We start from the raw sequence: 20847 nt of genomic DNA on the forward strand, positions 1-20847 counted from the left end.
TCAGATGTATCATTAGCAAACATCTTCCCTCATTCAGTGGGTTGTCTTTTCATTTTGTTTATGGTTTCCTTTACTGTGCAAAAACTTTTTTTGTTAATTTTTACTGTAAAAAATTTTTTTCTTTTGTTTCTCTTGCCCAAGGAGATATATCAGAAAAAATATTGTTGTAAGAAATGTCTGAGATTTTACTGACCATGCTTTCTTCTAGGATTTTTATGGTTTTGAGTCTTATATTTAAATCTTTAGTCCATTTTGAATATATTCTTGCACACATTATAAATAGTGGTCTATTTTTATTTATTTATTTGTTTGTTTTTTTGCAGGTATTTGTCCAGTTTTCCCAACACCATTCATTGAAGAGACTGCCTTTACCCTGTTGTATATTGTTGCCTCCATTGTCAAATATTAGTTGGCCAAAAAGGTGTGAGTTTATTTCTGAGCTCTCTTCTCTGTTTCATACATGTCTGTTTTGATGCTAGAACCATGAAGTTTTGATTATTATGATCTTGTAGTATAGTTTGTTATCAGGTAGTATGATTCCTTCAATGTGGTTCATCTTTCTCAAGATCACTATGGTTATTTGGGGTCTTTTGTGGTTCCATATAAATTTTTGGAACATTTGTTCTAGTTCTGTGAAATATACAATTGGTATCTTGATAGGAATTGTGTTGAATCTATAGGTTGCTTTGGGTAGTGTAGTCATTTCAATGATGATAATTCTTGGAATTGGTATTCTTAATCCTCTCTAGATGTTTACTAGGCAAAAACTTCTTACTAACTGAGATAACCATTTTATCCAAAACAATGAGTGATTTAGAAATAGCCTTGGATATCTATCATGTAGTATGCTAATGATTAAAAGGAAATTGATATAATTATAAATCAATTATAAATCATCTGCTTAAAAAAGAATGTAAATATTCATTTCCCCCACCTATATGATTTACATTCTCTGTTTCACATTCCTGTTCACATTATAGAGTTTGATCAAAAAACTTTTAAGTTAAAAAGACTACAAAATATTTTCTAACTAGATAGCTGTTTATGAGTTTGTATGCACGAGTGGGGTGTGAAACAGATTTATTTATTTTTTAACTCTCTGTAGCATTCAGTAGAATGTTATATACATGGAGGACCATCAGTGGACATTTTTGTTTGTGTAGTCAAGACCATATTTGATTGCCTAGTATTTCAGGCTTTCCATTAACTCATCATCCATTCCATCCATGTCTCCTATGTCTGTTAACACAGCAAATGTTATAGCCAAACTGTCTATGGGTGATTCTGTTACTGAACCAAAGTGGGATTTGGTTGCCCACTGCCATCAATAAGCAAATTCTAGAGGCAGAGGCTGGTGAGGAAGGAAGGAGGTTTTTATTCAGATGCTGATGATCTGGGAGAACAGCAGACTCATGTCTCAAAGCCATTCCCCTCTGGAAAACCCAGAGGAAAACCCAGCCATCCTCGGAAAGACCAAAACCAAAGGCAGAGCTTACAGTTCCTCCTCCCATTTAATATACCATCCTTTGGAAACGGCAAGTGGCCACTGAGTGGTCACCCAGGTGGCTCAGTTTTTCTCTCAGCCACTGTCAGGCTTCAGGCTCCTTCCTGGGACCTGAGTGTGGGGCCGGTGCTGCCATCCACCTTGCAGCTTCTATGGTCAGAAGGTCCCATGAACACACCAGCCAGCACATTCCTGAGCAAGGCCCTTCCTTCTCTTGCTGCCATTCTGACCTCTCTCTCCATGTACTTGCCTTCCTTGGTCCCACCCCCAATCAAGTAGCAGAAGTGGGTAAGAGGACTTTTCCCCCAGCCAATTATGTGGCTAGCCTTGTGGTGCTTAGCACAGTGCTTCCTTCCATGGCCCTGTTGCCGGGGTAGGGGGGGGTGAGGGAGGACCAGCCACCAGGAGTGGGACTCTCTGTATTGGGGGCAGAGCACTGGCAAGGCACTAGCTCTGTTACCAGGACACCACAACCCTGCTCATTGCCTTGGGCGGCTCCTGTTTCCTCCAGTGGCCCCTCCTGTTTCCTGCCCTCTGCCTGCTCCAGTGGTCAGGCCAGGCGATGGGTATCAAGTCCTTAGTCACACCCTGAACTTCAAAAGTTCTGAACAAGGACACAATCTTGGCATTATAACCAGACTATAGCTACTTATTAGGCACCTACTATGTGCTCACCTTGGAAGTGTAACAGAAAAAGAAAAATGTAAGGAAAATAAGGTAGCCAGGCAGTTTATTGTGGAAAGATACTTTAATTTGGAGACTAATGGGTGATTTTTGGGAGAACCATTTTAGTGGAAATGAGAAAAATAGATTGTGGTGGGTTGTGAGTCCTGGAGATAGTGGTTATATGAATTTGACTGTGAAAGGAAGTCAACTTCACAACTATACAAGGGTGTTTAAGCAAACTGAAAGGAGAAAATTAAAAGGTAGGAAACACAGATTCAGGTTGCAGCCTGTTTGGAGGATATGTTAACTGGCCAAGGGTTCACTTGTCATTCAGGCCAGTTAGTCTCACATAATGAATGCTTTGTTTTTTGACCACAGCTGCACCCTTGACCTTGGGCAACCAATTGACAATTGCATAACTTTGACACAAGAAAAGTCAGACAGGCAAGAGCTGTGAAAGTTTTGATGCAGATCCGTCTCCATACCCAAAAAGGAAACTTGGACCTATACCCTGCAAAGTTAGTAACAGTGAAGGGCAGTAGATATCCCATTAGACTCGGATTTACAAAACTTGGCTTGTAGTCCCTCTCTGTCATTTATTCCCTCAATAATAATAGAACATTTCATAATATTTCAGTGTTCTGATTACCTTGTATGGCTGGAGGTAGCATAAAAAATCCTAATTGAGACAACCTACCTTTTCCCCAGCCAATTTAATAAAACTGTCTTTTAATAAAAATACAGGTACTGGACAACCTGGCATGATAGTGAAGAAGCAGTAATCCTGGTTCACTCATTTATTTATTCATTCAGCAGATATTTACTGGGTGTCTATTACTTGCCAGGTACTAGATGAGGTAAGGGGAACACAATAGTTGAGATGAACACATTCCCAGAAAAACCAATAGAAAACAAATGAACAATAAATTAGCAAGAATTTTAGGGATTTCAATGATTTTTATACAGAAAATAAGGTAGCTAACAAGTTTTGAGTAACTGAGGGTGGTCTCTGTACAGGGTGGTGCTGAAAGGCCTCTCTGTTGGTGTGAGTAACTCCAGCAACAGATTCTGAGATAAGAATTTGAATGCAAGTAGTATTTGGGAGGTAATCTGAGAAATCATGGAAAGACAGTGGCTAAGTGAGGCAAGATGGGGAAAGAGCCAGTCACGGGTGCTTTATCAACCATGTTATCACTTGGGAAATTGCTACTGAATTCCCCAGGGGAACTGCTAGAAATGGTGTTGAACCTGGACCTGAGTTATGTCCCCCAAGGGGAGAGGGAGCTGGGGTATTTATAAAACCACAGCTGGCAGTTATTCATTGGGAGTGGCTGAGGGTGGAGGGCATTCCTTGGCATTTCCAGCCTGCTGTTCCTGTGGCCAGAGAAAATTCCTCGGTTAAAGAAATGTAAGTGTGAGCAAGTGGAAGTCAGAACTGCATGATAGGGGTGAGGGGATATGGGCAAGAATGATAAAGTCTGTCACAGCTTCTAGATGATGACATTTGAGTCAATATTGGAAGGCTGAGAATAATGCCACCACATAAAGAGCTGGCAGAGGAAACTGCAAGTGGAAAGGTCAAGAGGTAAAAAAGAATTGATGTGTTTGAGACTGAAAGGCCAGTGTTGCTATGGACTGAGAGTTCGAGGAGAGCTCTACGTGATGAAATGGGTGGGAGGATCTAGATCAGGTGGGGCCTTAAAGAACAGAGAAACAGGGTTTAGCAGTTGTTCTAAGAGCCAAGGGGACCAATTAAAATGTTTAAGCAAGGAAATGACATTTAAAAAAATCACTCTGGCTTCTGTGGGCTGGCTGAATGAATTAGAAAAGGGCAGGAGTAAACGAGGATAGTGGTAATGAGGATGGAAAAAATGAATGGGTTTGGTATTTACACAAAAATATGTCTAGAAATAGAACCCAGGGGACATAATGTATTAAGAGGGTGAAAGAAATGGAGGACGTAGGGGTGACTTAGATTTTGGGCAGATGGTGGTGACATTTCCTGAGAGAGTGAAGGCAGGGGAGGGAGAGTTTGGGAAAAGGTAGGTTTCTTTGTAATAGTAATTAAACATCCAGCTGGAGGTGTCAGGTAGACATTTAGCAGATGAGTCTACAGTTCCAGAAAGAACTTAATTTGACGTGAATTTAGGAGTCACTAACATAAAGTCGACCTTTACAATTATGGGGCTAGAGGAGCTTACCTAGGAAGAGGGTAGAGAGAGAAAGAGGAGAGGTTCTTGCACTGACACCAAAGCAATGTTAGCAGTTAGTAGTCACTTGGAAAAGGAGGAATCAGCAACAGAGGAGAAAGAAGGGCCTGAGAAGTAGAGAAAAAAAACAGGGAGTGTGCTGTATTGAAAAACACATTTTGGAGGCAAGTGATGACTAAAAGAAAAGTCTTAATTAGCTTAAGCAAAAAAAAAAAAAGAAATTTATTGAATTGTGCAATTGAAAAAATCTAAGATTATCTACCTTCAGGAATGGCTAGATCTAAGTGCTCAAATGATGTCATTTATAATTTTTTGGCCATGTTTTTCATTTTCCCCACTTTATTCTTAGGCAGGCTCTTTGTGCATAGTCACACTATGTTCTTCTGACTTACAGATCCCAACGGTAGAGAGTTTCTCCTTCCCACCCCATCCCTGAATCAATGATTATAGTCAGGGAATATGAGAAACAGTAAGGGCATAGGTTTATTTATGTTTTATTAACTGTATGAATGTGGACTAGTCAACTATTCTGTGATTCAATTTTGTTGTCACTAAAATGTGTCTAAAATAATACCTACCTCATGAAACTATTATTAGTTAATATTTCTAGTATTTAGAACAATGCTTTACACATAGGAAACACTATGTGCTATTATTGTTTGATTGTCCAAGGCTGGAGCAGTCATCTTGTCTGCAATGGTAAGACCAACAGAAGAAGAGAGGTATGAAATCAGAATACAACTACCAGTCAGGAAAGTGGATCTTAGTGAAAGGAAATCAATGGACATCCACTGCAGAAGCAGAAAACAGAAGAACGTTTCAAGACACAGGCCTAGCAAACTGGGTTATGTACTGCTGAAGGAGCAAATAAGAGGACAGAAAAGTGTCTGTTGGATATGGAAACATAAGGCCACTGGACACCAGAAGTCAGAATGAAGGAATGGGAGGGCAAATGGGAGAGGCACAGATGGGAAGCAAGGTGGTGAAGTCATCTGTTAGGTTTCGCTGTGGAGTGGTCAAAGAAATGGAGCTGCCACTGGTGGGAAATGTGAGGGTTCAGAGAGTTTTGGTTTTGCTCTGTTGGTAGAGCATGTTTGTATTCAATGGTGATGGCCTGACAGAGATAGAGAAACTGATGACACAAGCGGAGAAGCAATAAATGAGGAAGCTGAGTCTTTGAGGAACGAGAGGTGATGCTTTCCAGGTCTCAGGTGGGAGAAATTGCCTTTAATCAGATGGGACATTTGTTCTGGTATGGTGACAGAAAAGGGGAGGAAAAGAGGGATGTGTGCAGGCAGGTTTGTGCTTTTGGCTGGGGGAATTGGAGACAGTTTAATAAAAGAAGCCATCATCTGAGAATAAGTGAAGATTGTTGGGGATTCAGTTCTGGGAAGTTTGGGGAGAGAGAGAAATTCTGACATGACCTCAGCAGGGCTAGGGGTAGGGGAGTAGATTGTCATCCTAGGACATGACTTGTTCTGCTGGTGGGAGGATCACAGAGGCTGGAGGCCCTTTTGATGTTTGGTCACCACTGTGGAGGGATCCTGGCATGTGCCAGGGTAGCTCATCCCCGGGGTCATGTTATGTGGGGCTGGGGTGGCCCCTGGGCAGAGCAGATGAGCAGGCTTTGCTCTTAGGATGGCTGAGGTGGTCCAGAACAGTGGCCCAGCTGTTCAGCATAATTTATAAATAATGTACACATATGGATGTATTGATAGTTAGGTTTTTTTGAAAAATATATTAAAAAATAGTGTTATAACAATGAAATAAAACATTAACATTTATTTGAATATATATTTAATTTGTTAATGGTACTATACATCTTTTTTGCTCTCACTAAAAATTACTAATTATTACTATTAAATATAGTATACTTAGTGAGGGTAAGCTGAATGAATATTGTGTTTGGAATGAAATGGAGGTTTTGAGCCATGAAAGTAATTTTTTATGGGTCCAATTTTTTAACCTTGAATAGGTCCAGGCTGGTACTGGAACCTATTTAACTTGGCTTTAGACAAACTTTACCTTGAAGCCATAATCAATTATTCCTGAAACTGCAGAGCAGGTTGGGGCAACCCAGAAGCCTGGCTGGTTGGGCGCAGGGACTGTCTTCCAAGTTTGTGATTTAATTTGCCTCGTACCTCTGCTATTGCACCATTTCCTCACTGCCACAGCCAGTGATTTCCTGAGCCCAAAGGTCCCTGGTGTCCTTTGCAAGCCCCGTGCAGTGTGCTGGGGCCACCTGAGGTCAAAGACGCTGCTTCACCACCTTTTACTGAGGCTGCAGTTTCAAAGGTCAGGCACGAACGGAAAACGTCCTCAGGACCCCTGTCCTCTCCCCACATTTTTTTTAAAGAAGGCAGTATCAAAACATTGATAAAATAAAGCCAGGATGATTGGTGACTGCTTTATTTCTTTAGAATCCCCTACATTCTGTCTCCATCTTCAATTAAAAGGATACCATTCAGGCACGGCTGTGAGTGAAGGACACCTTTATTTATAAAATAAATGTGCTACATGAGTGCAGCCTTCTTCAAGGGGGATCCTGTCAAATGCAACACTTCTGTGCCAGTCATAATCTCACTGTCCAAGGCAATTTTTATAAGTTTTAATTTTTGATTGTCCTTAGAATTTATCAAGACCGACTCAGTGAAGCCAGTGCTAGGATATTAAAAGTCAACTTTAATTTTTTTTTTAACTAAGCTTGATTTCATGTCATATTTAGAAAACTCAAATTTGAATGAATTTAGACTGTTTCTGAAAATGTTGATGATACTTTCAAGAACATATGACAAATTCTAAGCCCCGTTCCAAATGAGATAGCTAAGCATGCTTGTTTGGACATGCAATTTAAGAGTTAGGGCTTGAGATATTTTCAGGACTCAGTAGTTAGAAATGGGAGCCAGCCCTGATAGTCTGGCCCTGGCTGTCATTAGGTACTTAACAAGGGCTATGTTGTTATGGTGACAAAATAAGGTCACATTTACTTCTGTTCCCTTTCCCATCACTCCCCATTCTTAATGCCATTCCCCAGAGGCCTCTGTGTGCTTTTTGTTCTGCTGTTCACACTACCCGCCCTCCACTGGACGCTGGCCACTGGAACTGCTTAGCTTCCCTGCCCCCCAGAGAGTCCAGAAGTGCCTGGAAGTTAATGCCCCAGGTGGCCATAGGTGGGGAGTATGAAAGCCCCGTGTCTTTTCCTCATCAGTCTTAAGCAATACTCAGTGGGGATTTGGCCTGAAACCACATACTCCCTGCCCTGCTTCCCTCTTTCCCCTGGGGACTTTTCCCTAGAGACATATTTTCAGGGAATCCCTTGCACGCAAACCCTCCCCAGGTCCGTTCTCACACACACCGTCCTCCCAGAATAGACATTGACATTTTTATTTATAGCAGCAGTGAGGCTCAGTTATTGCTACATGTAAATTCACTGCAGAACCACTAGTTTGCTATAATTTTCTCTCTTTTTAGATATTAAAATGTTTTTTTAGAGTGTCTTTTTATTGTCATATTCTATGATCATAGCCTGGGTGTTTTCCAAATGCATATTTTATTTTCATTTATCTCTTACTTTATTGTTGGACATTTAAGTTGATTCCACTTTTTTTCTATTATAAATATTAGTGCTGCAATGAATATCTCTCTACCTAAATATATTGTTGTGTCTTTCATTTTTTTATTTCAAATGCATATTTTTATTGTCATCCCAATGAAGCCTCTTCCATCTGAGGCACTTTCACCCCACAACCCTCCGTCCCACTTCGCCTGGTATTCCTTAAGTGTTTGCACTGCTCTTCTCTCTGCTCACAGGCTCTTGGTCCAGACATTTACTTTTCAATTTTGAGATTTCAGCTAAAATGTAAGTTCCTCAGAGAGGTCTTTCCTGATCCTCATAGTTAAGTAGATGACCCACCCCCCAAACTCCTCCATTACTTTATCTATACTGTTATGTTGTTTTATTTTCTTTGTAGCACTTATCCCATTTATGAAATCGCCTCTTGACTGGTGTGTGTGTGTATTCGTTCCCCTGTACCCAGCCCCACCCTTCCGGGGAAGTATAAGCTCTGTGAGAGACTGAAGGATTGTTTGCTTTTTCATCATTCTTTCCCTCCTTGTGTAGGGAGAAGGCACTCAGAGAATATTGGCTAAGTAAATGAAAGAATGAACTGACAGTGTAATGTAACGTGGAAAGGTGGGGTGGGAAACAGCTCCCAGCAGCCTAAAGGCCCTGGGATAGAATGAGGAAACCAAAATGAAAGTACTTGGTATTATTTCAGAACAATTATTAAACATGTGTCATTCTCAGCCTAATTCCCTTCACTGGCTTTCCTTACTCTTTGGGTAAAGTCCCAACCCCCTCATATAGCTTACAAGGCCCTGCAGGATGTGGCCTCTGCTCACTGTGGCTGCCTGATGGCCAGTCACTGCCCCTGCTCCCCATCCTCAGCTATTGTGGCCATCTACCAGCAATGCAGCTGTGCCCTCGCCATTTGTGCTGGGTGGCTTCACATGCACACATACTTGCCCCTTCACTCTCCCCTCTCTTTCTGCCACACTCTTTTCCTAGGCTTTCTTCAGGTCTCAGGGAGGAGTTTGTATTTCTCCCTACTAGCTTAAGCTCCCTTTGCACAATAGGCTCCTAATAACACTAGTGTTTCCTTTGTAATCAGTACTTTAGTTTTCTTCCTTCTGGTGTTTTATTAAGTATACACTGAAAACAGCCTGGATCAAGATCATTTGTGATTTTTACTTAAAGAAAATCCAGATCCTTGCCCTGGCTGGTATGGTTCAGTTGGTTGGAGCATCATCCATAACAAAAAGGTTGTGGCTTTGGTTGCCAGTCGGGGCACATGCCTGGGTTGTGGGTTCAATACTCGGTTTAGGCATCTATGATCCCCGGTCTGGGCATGTACGGGAGGCAACCTATTGATGTTTCTCTCCTTCCTTTCTCCTCTTCCTTCCTCTCTCTCTGTAAATAATGAAAAAAAATGTCCTCAGGTGAGGATAAAAATAATTCATATCCTCACCCCCTCCTTTGGAAGTACTGCATTGGAATATCTTGAGGTGGAGAAGACAAAAAGAGCATTTGTAGCTAGCTCTCCAGGTTCTGCTTTGGCCCTGCAAGTTGGAGAACCTGTGCCCTTGTCAGTACCATCATCTGTATATACCTTGGTCCCTGTGTATCACCAGGGCCTATTATGGTACCTGTAGAAGACAATGAACATTGAAGAAATAAGTTCCTTGGTCGTAGTACCTAAGTCATCAAGAAGATGCAACAGATCTTAGGTCTAAGATCAGGATACACGAGAAGAAGGTCAAAGATACTAATGGTGTTTGGTTAAAGAATCAGTGAAGACTCTTCAGTTCCAAGTGACAGAACTCAAACAGGTTAAGCCAGAGAACAATTTGTTGGATCATGCAGCTAGAAATTCAGGTGTGTATTTGCCTTCAGGCACGAAGGGATTCAGAGTCTCAAAGGATGTTACCACTAGAACTCAGTCATTCACCTCTCTCACTCCAGATCAAAGCTCTATTTTGTGTTTGGGGCAGATTCTGTCCTGTTGGTGGCAAAGTGATTACCAACAGCTCCAGGCTTACATCATTCAGCTCAGCAATCTTAGCAGCAGCAGAACTCTTAAGTAGTAACTCAGAAAAAACCCGACCTCGAGACCGTCTGAACAATATGGTCATTTGATCACTGCTGTGTTAGTGTCAGGGGGGTTGACTGCTTGGCCATGCCTGAAAAATGCACCTACTCCTTCAGTGGGGGAGAGTAGGAAGTGAAGTCAGATTTGCCTGATCCATATAGACTGAGGGGGTGGTGGGTTTTCAAAATAAAATTGAGGAGGTATTAAATCTCTGTTATTGGAAAATCATTCAATCAACCATTTTTAAAAATTGTTTATTATTCTCCATGCTGTGTGTTAGGTTGTTTTATGCAGTAAACACACAGTAGGGAGCAAGACAGATAAAAGTCCCTAAGTTTGTGTCCTTAAGGAGCTCAGTGTCTGTCCAGGCAAGCAGACAATTCTGTAATAATTAGAATGAAATTGGGTGATAGAGGGTTAACATGAGTATTTATACAAAGTTTATTTAGGCTACAGAATTCAGGAAGGTGTCCTAGAACACATGGACTTAGAGTAGCCTCCTGAAGATTGATTAGGAGTTAGCCAGCATTAGTCAGAAGATAGAAGAGTTGTAGGAAGAGAAACTATTCTGGAGAAGAGAGATCATCACACATCTGAGGACTGGAAGTAAGTGCAGCACAAGGGAAAGAATCGTCCTCTCTGCCTCTGGGGTTGGATCTACCGCCAGGCACTCCTTTGTGGTGCCAGCTTCCCCAGACAGCCCTGGCTTACGGGTCCTGGTGACACTGTCTCTGCCTTGGGTTCCTCCAGTCCTGCAAATGGTCATAACTTCTGGCTGAGGTTAAATGTCTGGGTTGTTTCACAATTGTTCTTTTGGCCTTTCAGTTCTTCCTTCCCTATGTAACCAATTCCCAGTGTCAAATGCTCTCAGTTTGAAATTCCTAAAGTGGCTTTTATTTCCCCATTGGACTATGGTAGAACTTAAAGCATGAATGGTTACCTTGTTTCAGTGTTGACAAGAGAGCAAAAGCCTTATTAGAGCGGATTCAAGACAAGAAGAAGAATTCTGTCTATGGTTTGCCTAATTTTCCTTTCTGTTTTTTCAGTTTCCTCATTAATGTGCTAGGTTCTTTATATATTGCTGTTCTGATATTAATAACATAGGTTGCAAATATTCTTTCAAGATGTTGACTTTTCATCCTTAAGTCACATTTTTTGATGTCCTGAAAAAAAATATAAATAAACCTGTTACTTTATTTTTAAAAATTTTTTATTGTTATTCAATTACAGTTGTATGCCTTTTCTCCCCATCCCTCCACCCCACCCCAGCTGAACCCACTTCCCTTCCCCACCTCCACCCTCCCCCTTGATTTTGTCCATGTGTCCTTTATAGTAGTTCCTGTAATCCCCTCTTCCCACTGTCTCCCCCCCACCCCCGGCTATTGTTAGATTGTTCTTAACTTCAATGTCTCTGGTTATATTTTGTTTGCTTTTTTCTTCTATTGATTATGTTCCAGTTAAAGGTGAGATCATATGGTATTTGTCCCTCACCACCTGGTTTATTTCACTTAGCATAATGCTCTCCAGTTCCATCCATGCTGTTGCAAAGGGTATAAGCTCCTTCTTTCTCTCTGCTGCGTAGAATTCCATTGTGTAAATATACCATAGTTTTTGGATCCACTCGTTTGCTGATGGGCACTTAGGTTGCTTCCAGTACTTGGCTATTGTAAATTGTGCTGCTATGAACATTGGGGTGCACAGATTCTTTTGGATTAGTGAAGAAGAAGAGCAAGGGAGAAACCTGTTACTTTATATAATCAAATCTAAAAAAAAATACTGAGTATACATTTACTGTTTACTTTCTTCCTCCTTCCCTCCCTTCCTTCCTTTCTCTTCCTTTTAAAGTTTAATTTTTTTATGTATATCTAGAATGTTTTATGTTATACTGGGTGAGATAGAGAGCTAAGCAACCTTCCCCTTCCAAAGAGTTAGACTTATTACTCTATTCTTGTTGGGCTACCACATGTTTGAATCCTATTTCTTTATCCAAGTTCCCTGAGGTTTGCATTATAATGTAATTTTATGTCCTTGACATTTATCGAAGGTCAATAGAAAATATTTTATTAAATGGTTTTAATATCTTTTGAAAAGCTAGCTGAAGATACTACACATTAATCATGTTAGTATGCACCAAGACACTCAGGGGGTAGGTGTTTTCTTGAATTTAATTAAAAATGTTTACTTATCTAATTATATTTTATGCAGATAGACTGGAAATGAAATTTTTCCCCTCAGGATATAAAAACCATGTAGCATACTAGACCATTTAACCCCCCCCAAAAGAACATATTTTGTTCCATATTATCTGACATATAAATATTTAAACCTTTCCTTTTTATAGCTCAAAAAACACTGCTCTTTCTCTTTCCTTGAGAAAGACTCGGTTCAGGTTACTCTGAGTTTCTAAGATCTGAAAACTTCCTTCAAATGAAATAAATTTGGGAGATGCAAATAATAACGGTAACTGAGTTCTTTGAGATACCAGTTTCAACATAAAGCTTGATATGAAATCTGAGATTGAGACCACTTTTACAAATATATAAATGACTAAAAGTTTGTTTCAGCCTGTCCTTTACTTAAAGAAATAATTCAATGCTAAGAAGCTCCTGTGGGAATAATCCATGAGCTCATTACCATTCAAGTTAAATTAAACTTTAAACATGTAAAATGCATTAATTCATTCAATCAACAAACCAATCAACATATTTTATGATAAAAAATATAAGTTAGATGTTAGAAGTTCAAGAGTGAACAAGATATACCTGGTCCTTGCTTCCAGGTAATTTCCAGACTGGTGGGAGAAATAGTACATTATCAATGTGATGTGAGTAATTAGTGGTTGGTATTTAACATACATGAGAAGCACATGTTTTGGTAGGTCAGGGAATATGTTTCAGAAGAAGCTCACCTGGAAACCTCAAGGACACAGGAATAATGGGTGGTATATGTATGTTCCAAGACAAAGAAATGGTTTATTCAAAGGCTCCATAAGAAGCTTATGAGGCATTAAGAGAACTTCAAGAAGTAAGTATGGCTTAAAGTCGAAAGAAGTGAGTATGGCTTGATGAGAGAAGATAATGACCATGAACCCTATAAATCAAATTAAAGTATGTCCTGATGAGACAAGATAAGTAAGAAGCAAGAAGAATTCCTGGGCAAGTGGAATGGGGAAACTGAGACAAGAAAATTAAACAAGGCCAAACAATTTGAACAATTTACAGCCAGCTAGTGAATCACAATACCTTATCTTCCCTAACCAAGGACATTTGAGAGCAAATGGTTGATTCTTCTCCCTCCTAACCAGAGAATACATAGATTAAATCACCCTGGTCTGAGAAATAGAGAATGGAGACCCAATTAATGCCATCTGTGACAGCTAAACCCAAGAACGGATAAAATCAGGTGAACAAATAACAAAAATCCAATTAGAGTCAGACAAACCCAAGATAGAAGTAAAACAGTATAGCAGACCAAAGAATAATCCCCACCCTCCTTCCCACCCTCCCACAAATGCTTAGTTTGATGGATCAGCATATTAAAAACACATCTGGAAAGCTGACATATATTCTGCTAAAACCTTCCCCTAAGATTCTCACCTGCAGAAGAAACGTAAAAAGCCATCAGGACAAAGACCCAGTGTGAGCTGAGCATGCCCATGCCCCTTTCTGGGCATGAACTTTTTACTTCTTCCTATACTCTAAGGTCCCCAGAAGACTTGTGGCCAGGGGAGCAGTGGGCAGCAACCGCTCATCCAAGGCTTAACCCTCGATCCTGTCTCCAGGGCCCCCCTTTTTCTCCGATTTACCGGTGAGCTAACAGCAGCTCTGCCTTGGCTCACTTCTTTCCTCTAGCATTTCTTTTTAAAAAAATTTTTAAAAACATTTTAATTAATTAATTAATTTTTATTCAGTTACAATTGTCTGCATTTTCTCCCCTTCCTCCACCCCACCCCAGCCAGTCCCACCTCCTTCCCCCACCTCTACCCTCCCCCTTGATTTTGTCCTTGTGTCCTTTATAGTAGCTCCTATAGAATCCTCTCCCCACTATCCCCATTTCTAGGGAGCCAAAGCAGAGCACCACCTGGGCTCTCTCCTATTTATTCTTCTAACCTGTCCTTCCTCGTTTCATCATCCCCAGCTATAATAAATTCATTTTCAGAATTGCCTGGACTCGTGTTGCGAAATCTTTTCTGCATGAAGTCAGGCACCCACACACTACAGCACAGGTGGCAAACACAAGGCCTGCAGGCCGAATCCGACCTTGCACCTTCTTTTATCTGGCCCGCACCTTGTTTCTACCCAGCAGCAGCCCCAAGCTCCCGCTTAACTGTTAAGGAGTAGTTACACTTATACGGTCCTAAAATTACATTCAGCCCTTTGAAGGCAACCATGAGGCTGATGTGGCCCCCGGTGAAAATGAGTTTGACAGCCCTGTACTACAAGCTGGACTGAGGCAGACCCACTCCAGGCCCAGTCCCTGTCTGGTAACATTGAGGGCACTGGGGGCACTGAAGGGTTATAACCACAGGGGAAGACACAGTGAGATTTGTTTGTGTAAGCTTCAATTAGATTTGGCTGAAGAATGAGTTATGGAGGGAGCACAAGAAGGGAGTCAGGATGAGCAGTTAGGAGGCCTTTATTAGGTTGCAGCATGGCCAAATGAAGGGAAATGGACAATGTCAAGAGAGCTTAAAGGAGAATCAATAGGACTCAGTGACACATTGGTGATGCAGCAGAGGGAAGAATTCAGGATGACTTTGGGTTCCAGTGTTGTGAGAATGACTGAATAATGGTGAAGTTTATTGACATGGTGACTCCAAGAAGAACAGATTCAACAGAGAAGGTGCTGAATTCAGTTTTGGGCAGGTTAAATCCAAATGCTATGGGACATCCAAGTGGAGCTGTCCAGTAAAGATTATGGTGCTTGAGATCTAGAACTCAAGGATCAGGGTAGTATTGACTCTGAGAAAGAAAATACCTACCATGAAGGGCTCGTGGTGGCTAATTGGAAAAAAAACTAAAAAGCCTAGCAGCCATTTTTAAACAATGGCCACTCACGCAAGCCCTGGGTTGTGTAGAAGCCTGAACTAAATTGCCCACCTGCTCTGTGTTTCTGCCATCTGAGCCAAATCTTATAAATGAGTTCCAGGAATTGTATTTTAATCAATAGGACCAAGACTTCCCCCATCCAATGGGAGCAGAGCCGCTGTATCTTTATCAGCATCTTCACTAACCAATCAAAACGACTCCATTCTGACCAATTAGGACAGTACTTTTTGGACTAATCAAACCGTGAGGATTTGGAGTCCTCCTTTGCATGAGGATAGGCCAATCAGGGACCAGAGCGGGGACTTCTCTCTATAAATCTGCTCCGTTCCTGCTCTGGAAGCACACTTTCCCTTTCCACTGAAGACTGTTCCCCTGTTGGAGCTGAAACACCAAAGACATCTCCTGGGACAAAGCAGAGCTTTGCGGGCGGAGCTGAGCTCTCTAGCTGGAGAAGGTACTCACCAGAGGGCCACCTTGTAGCTGTGTCGTCCCATATCTGTGCTCTTCCACAGCCGTGCTGTATCACAATTGAGCTTTTTAGACTGAAAAAATTCTCCTCAGTCACCACACCCCAAATTGGGGATTCCTGTTAGCATTGAATTGGCACCACCAACCACTGGTTGACAGTGAAGATTTAGGAACCATCATTGTATGAATGGAGATGGCATCATGGAAATAATTGAGATAATTTGTCATTGCACAAATTGCTATGTCAACAATGGTGGACTAGAACTGCTGCGCAAATGGAAATTCGCCTTGCCACTAATTGACTGGTTCTGAGAAACAGGTAGGCTAGTAATATTCCCACCAGATCAACTTGGCTGTCAATTTTAAAAAGACAAAATTGCAATCTTTTAAATCCACGGAACATGTGCAAAAATGTAAATTTAATATACTATTGAGGAATGACAATTTTTAAGAAATCTGTTTTGTCCAGTGGTGTTCCCCAAACCTGAGAAGACTGCCTGGCAAATCACAGGCCCTTAGTAAATATTTGATGACTGAATGAATGAATTACTAATTCTACACAAAGAAATATAGTATTAATCTATCAGTACAGTATGATCTCCAGGCTTTTAATGTTACTAAAATCCAGTAAAAGGACTCATTAAGTGTTTCTTTTTTCATAGTTTAAAAATGTCTAAAATACATATCTAAAGTATGAATTTTATTTTACTATTTATTATTTATTTTTTAAATAACATTTTATTGAAGTATAACTATGTAGAAAAGGGCATGCATCATAAGTGTAAAACTTAAAAAGTGAATTTTAAATAAAACATTTCAGCACCTAAGCCCCAGAACCAGAAATTGCAGAGGTAATTCTTTAAAAAAAAAAAAAATTTTATTGTTATTCAATTACAGTTGTATGCCTTTTCTCCCCATCCCTCCACCCCACCCCAGCTGAACCCACCTCCCTCCCCCACCTCCACCCTCCCCCTTGGTTTTGTCCATGTGTCCTTTATAGTAGTTCCTGTAATCCCCTCTTCCCACTGTCCCCCCCTCCCCCGCCCCCCGGCTATTGTTAGATTGTTCTTAACTTCAATGTCTCTGGTTATATTTTGTTTGCTTTTTTCTTCTATTGATTATGTTCCATTTAAAGGTGAGATCATATGGTACCAGGTCTTGCACTAGTGCCTAACATCCCTTCTAATTCTGAGATTCTGAGGCCAAGTGATAGGGCAAAACAGGTTACATTGTGTTCCCACAAACTCATCAGGACTTTACACTCTATTTTCCCACAGGGCCAGCCCTGCAGAGTCTATTCCTTGTAATTTCTCTTTCCACCTCTCTGTCCTCAGGTTAGGTTTGGAGAAAATGATTCCTTTTCATACATACCTTAGATTATGACTTTTGCTTGTGATATTCCAGTTAAAATGTTTTCTCCCCCAACCTGTCATAGCTTCCTGCCCTTTGTTTGAAAAGAATGAAACACCGCGGACTTTACTTTTTGACCTTTGCACATTCACAAGGGACAGAGGAGCACTGCAGTAAGGCCTGTGAGAACGCAGGCCCTAACTGCTGTCACCCTTGGAGCCTCTAAAAGGGCAAGCCTGTTGCTAAGGAAACTGCTGTTCAGGGAGGGCTAAACACCCTGTGAATGTGATCGTGGGGAAAGAAAGGCACCAACCAGTCAGATGCTTGGGGGAGGGGTGACATGAAGCAGCCTGAGAATTTCTAAACCTTTATGGCTGGGAACACATCAAAGGCTGGGGTGTGGGGCAGGGGAGGAGGGGTTCCAGCATCCATCCTGGAAAATCACTAGCTGCTTGTTAAAGGGTACACAGTTCAATATACAGGTCATGTGTCATAGAAGTGTGCACCTGAAACCCATGTGACCCTATTGACCAGTGTCACCGCAATAAATTTAATTTAAAAAATAAATAAAAATAAAGAGATTTTAGACTCTCTTGTGAATTTACTTTTGCTCAGCACACAAACAGGAAGACAAGTGGCTGTTGATTTTTCATTAATCTTCAAGGAGTTCATAGCAGTTTTTTAAGTTTCATTACCTTTGTTTGTAATATGCAGTATCATTGCAGAAGAGATTTACAATGCTTAAAAGCATCTTTTGATTTATTTTGATGTCAATGCTTAATATTAATGGGGTAAAATAATATAGATGTAGTCATTTTGGAAATTATGTGATTTTTTAAAATTACATAACTCTCCACCTTTCCTAAAAGAAAAATAGTTATGTCCTTCTTAGAGAATGATCTTTGGCACTTATTTTCTGTTACTCATTTCAAAACAATGAGTCTTGAGTTATTTAAATGACTAAATCAGGTAAATTGTGAAATATTGGAAAGGTTATTTTTAACTTTCTAATAAAAAAATAAGGAATATATCTGCAATGTCATTTCCTATTATTATAAAATGTCTCCTTTTTACACCAGTGAGAAATTGAATGTTTTATATACAATGAGTTGGCACAGCATCTAACACAATCTTTGGTCTTTCCATTGCTCTGGCGTGTGAAAAGATCTGCTTGCATCAATAAATGTTTTTTTCCCTTCCGTCCTCTCATCTCCCAGAATAAAGTAACTCATTGGGTCAGAGCTAGCTATCTAGATTGCTACATTATTTAAGAGAGATTGTTGCTTAGAGATCATGTAATCAAAGTGTTTCATTTAAAATGTGATCATATCTAAATGCAACTTTTTTCTTGTTTCTGGGGCCATTTCCAAATACGTATATGAATAGGTGTTCATAAAATTACAAGCTTAAATTCACATGGATACTATCAAGACACCTAAAATTTTGGTTTTGAAAATATCCAATTCTTTTTAACATCAGTAGACTTCACAGAGATTTTCATATCAAGGTGCATTTGGCCAAAATAAAAAGGTGCAACAGAGCCATTGGAATAAAGATGATGCTTTGTAAATAACAAAAAGTTAACTTGAGCTGTACAGAATTAAATGAGAAGGCAGAAGAAAGGTCAGGAAGCATTCATGCACCTCATGCCCACCATTGTACATATGTGTAGACCCACTAGTCAGAGAGTGTGTGTGTGCAGATTGGTGCAGGTGTGGGAAAGACAGCGAAAGAGAAATCATAGATATAATCCTAGTTTTGTTGGAACCCAGAATCCAACAAGTTTACTTGGAAGGAAGCCAGTTCATCATTAATAAGTATTTTAGTTCAACAGACTTTGCTATGCAAGTTGTCAACTGAAGGTTGTTGTCAGCAATTCAACACCAACAGGAGTCCCCACCTTAGGGTGCAGTGAGGCAAGAGACTTTCTTCAGGAAAACAGCCTAATTGTTAAACAGCTTGGCTGTGGAACATTACAGCTATGAGATAGCTTCACTATGGAACAGCATGACCATACAACAGCACAGCTGTGAGGCAGCTGGGTTGAGACAGCTTGGGTGAGGAGGTTTGGGGGTTAGAGCTCAACTCTGGTGTTGCAGCTCAGCCTTAGTGTTGCAGCTCCAGCTGGGGAACAAGTCTTAGATGGAAACTGTAAGCATGCTCCCCGGAGTCAGAGATAAAGCTGGCTTATACAGAGAAGAATGCTTGCTGCCCGCCCTCCCCCCAACTCCATCCCTGACTGATCCATTTCTATGCAAATGAGGACTCTGAATCCTCACAGTGCGATTTGTCCAAATATCACTGTCCTAATTGGTGAGAATGGAGTTGCTCTATCTGGCAGTGAAAATACAAATGAGGGTATAACTGTACACCCTTGATTGGCCAGGGCAGGTCTTCATCCCATTGGTTGATTTACAAGCCTAAGAGCTCCTTTATAAGGGTTTGCTCAGATGGCAGAAGTGGAGTCTAGGAGGCAGGCAGCTCAGTGAAGTTTTTCCTTAGAATGTGTCATGTGGGGGAGAGTCTCAGCAAACAATGGCTGCTGGCTTCTGGTTATGAATGTGAGCCCAGTTAACCACACAAAGAGTCTTTTTTTGGCAGGTTTATTCTTCTTGGAGTCAACAAAGTAAGCCTCAAGTGTGCACTTTGATGAACTCCATATAAAAGGCCCTACGCCCTTATCCAAACCTACCTTGACTAGACTTTATTGCTCAAAAGGTCAGTGTTTGACTTCATTATATAGACAAAGAATAATTTCATGGCAAAAAGACATTTTCTTTTAAACTGATGCTAAATTTCTAAGTTAATATTTTCTTAAAGATATTTATGCCTGGTCTTATGCCAGTACTAGGATGTTTTGATTACAATGGCCCTCTAGTATTTTTTGATATCAAGTATTGTGATACTTCCATCTTTGTTCTTCTTTCTCAAGATTGCTGAGGCTATTTGGGGCTTTTATTGGTTCCATATAAATTGTTGTAATATTGGTTCTAGATCTGTGAAATATGTCATTGGTATTTTAATAGGAATTACATTGAATCTATAGATTGCTTTGGGTGGTATGGACTTTTTTTTTAGTTATTCATATACTATACATACTTTATCATAAATGAAGATGCTTAATTATTAGGCATCTTAATTGTTAGTAATAATTATTAGTAAACAGGGAGTTTGGCTTATGGGTTTTTTAAATACATTTATTGATTATGCTATTACAGTTGTCTCATTTCCCCCCCTTCACTCCCCTCCATCCTGCCCACCCCCTCCCTCCCACATTCCCCCCCTATAGTTCATGTCCATGGGTCATACTTATAAGTTCTTTGGCTTCTACATTTCCTATACTATTCTTACCCTCCCCCTGTCTATTCTCTACCTACCATTTATGCTACTTATTCTCTGTACCTTTCCCCCCTCTCTCCCTCTCCCACTCCCCTGTTGATAACCCTCCATGTGATCTCCATTTCTGTGGTTCTGTTCCTGTTCTAGTTGTTTGCTTAGTTTGCTTTTGTTTTGGTTTTAGGTGTGGTTGTTAATAACTGTGAGTTTGCTGTCATTTTTACTGTTCATATTTTTATCTTCTTTTTCTTAGATAAATCCCTTTAACGTTTCATATAATAAGGGCTTGGTGATGATGAACTCCTTGAACTTGACCTTATCTGAGAAGCACTTTATCTTCCCTTTCATTCTAAATGATAGCTTTGCTGGATACAGTAATCTTGGATGTAGGTCGTTGCCTTTCATGACTTGGAATACTTCTTGCCAGCCCCTTCTTGCCTGTAAGGTCTCTTTTGAGAAATCAGCTGACAGTCTTATGGGAATTCCTTTGTAGGTAACTGTGTCCTTTTCTCTTGCTGCTTCTAAGATTCTCTCCTTCTGTTTCATCTTGGCTAATGGAATTATGATGTGCCTTGGTGTGTTCCTCCTTGGGTCCAGCTTCTTTGGGACTCTCTGAG

At 40.5% G+C, this 20847-nt stretch overlaps 1 long non-coding RNA gene across 1 annotated transcript; it reads right to left on the reverse strand.

Moving 5' to 3' along the window:
- Window positions 1–11577: 11577 nt before the first annotated feature.
- Window positions 11578–16970, reverse strand: LOC128779201 (uncharacterized). The gene is made up of 3 exons (XR_008425103.1): window positions 16916–16970; window positions 15539–15593; window positions 11578–11732 (listed from the first exon to the last, which is right to left on the reverse strand). It is a non-coding gene; the product is annotated as an uncharacterized lncRNA (long non-coding RNA).
- Between the last annotated feature and the right edge of the window lie 3877 nt (window positions 16971–20847).

This window comes from Desmodus rotundus, chromosome 9 (genome assembly GCF_022682495.2).
Source record: "Desmodus rotundus isolate HL8 chromosome 9, HLdesRot8A.1, whole genome shotgun sequence".
Lineage (NCBI taxonomy): Eukaryota > Metazoa > Chordata > Mammalia > Chiroptera > Phyllostomidae > Desmodus > Desmodus rotundus.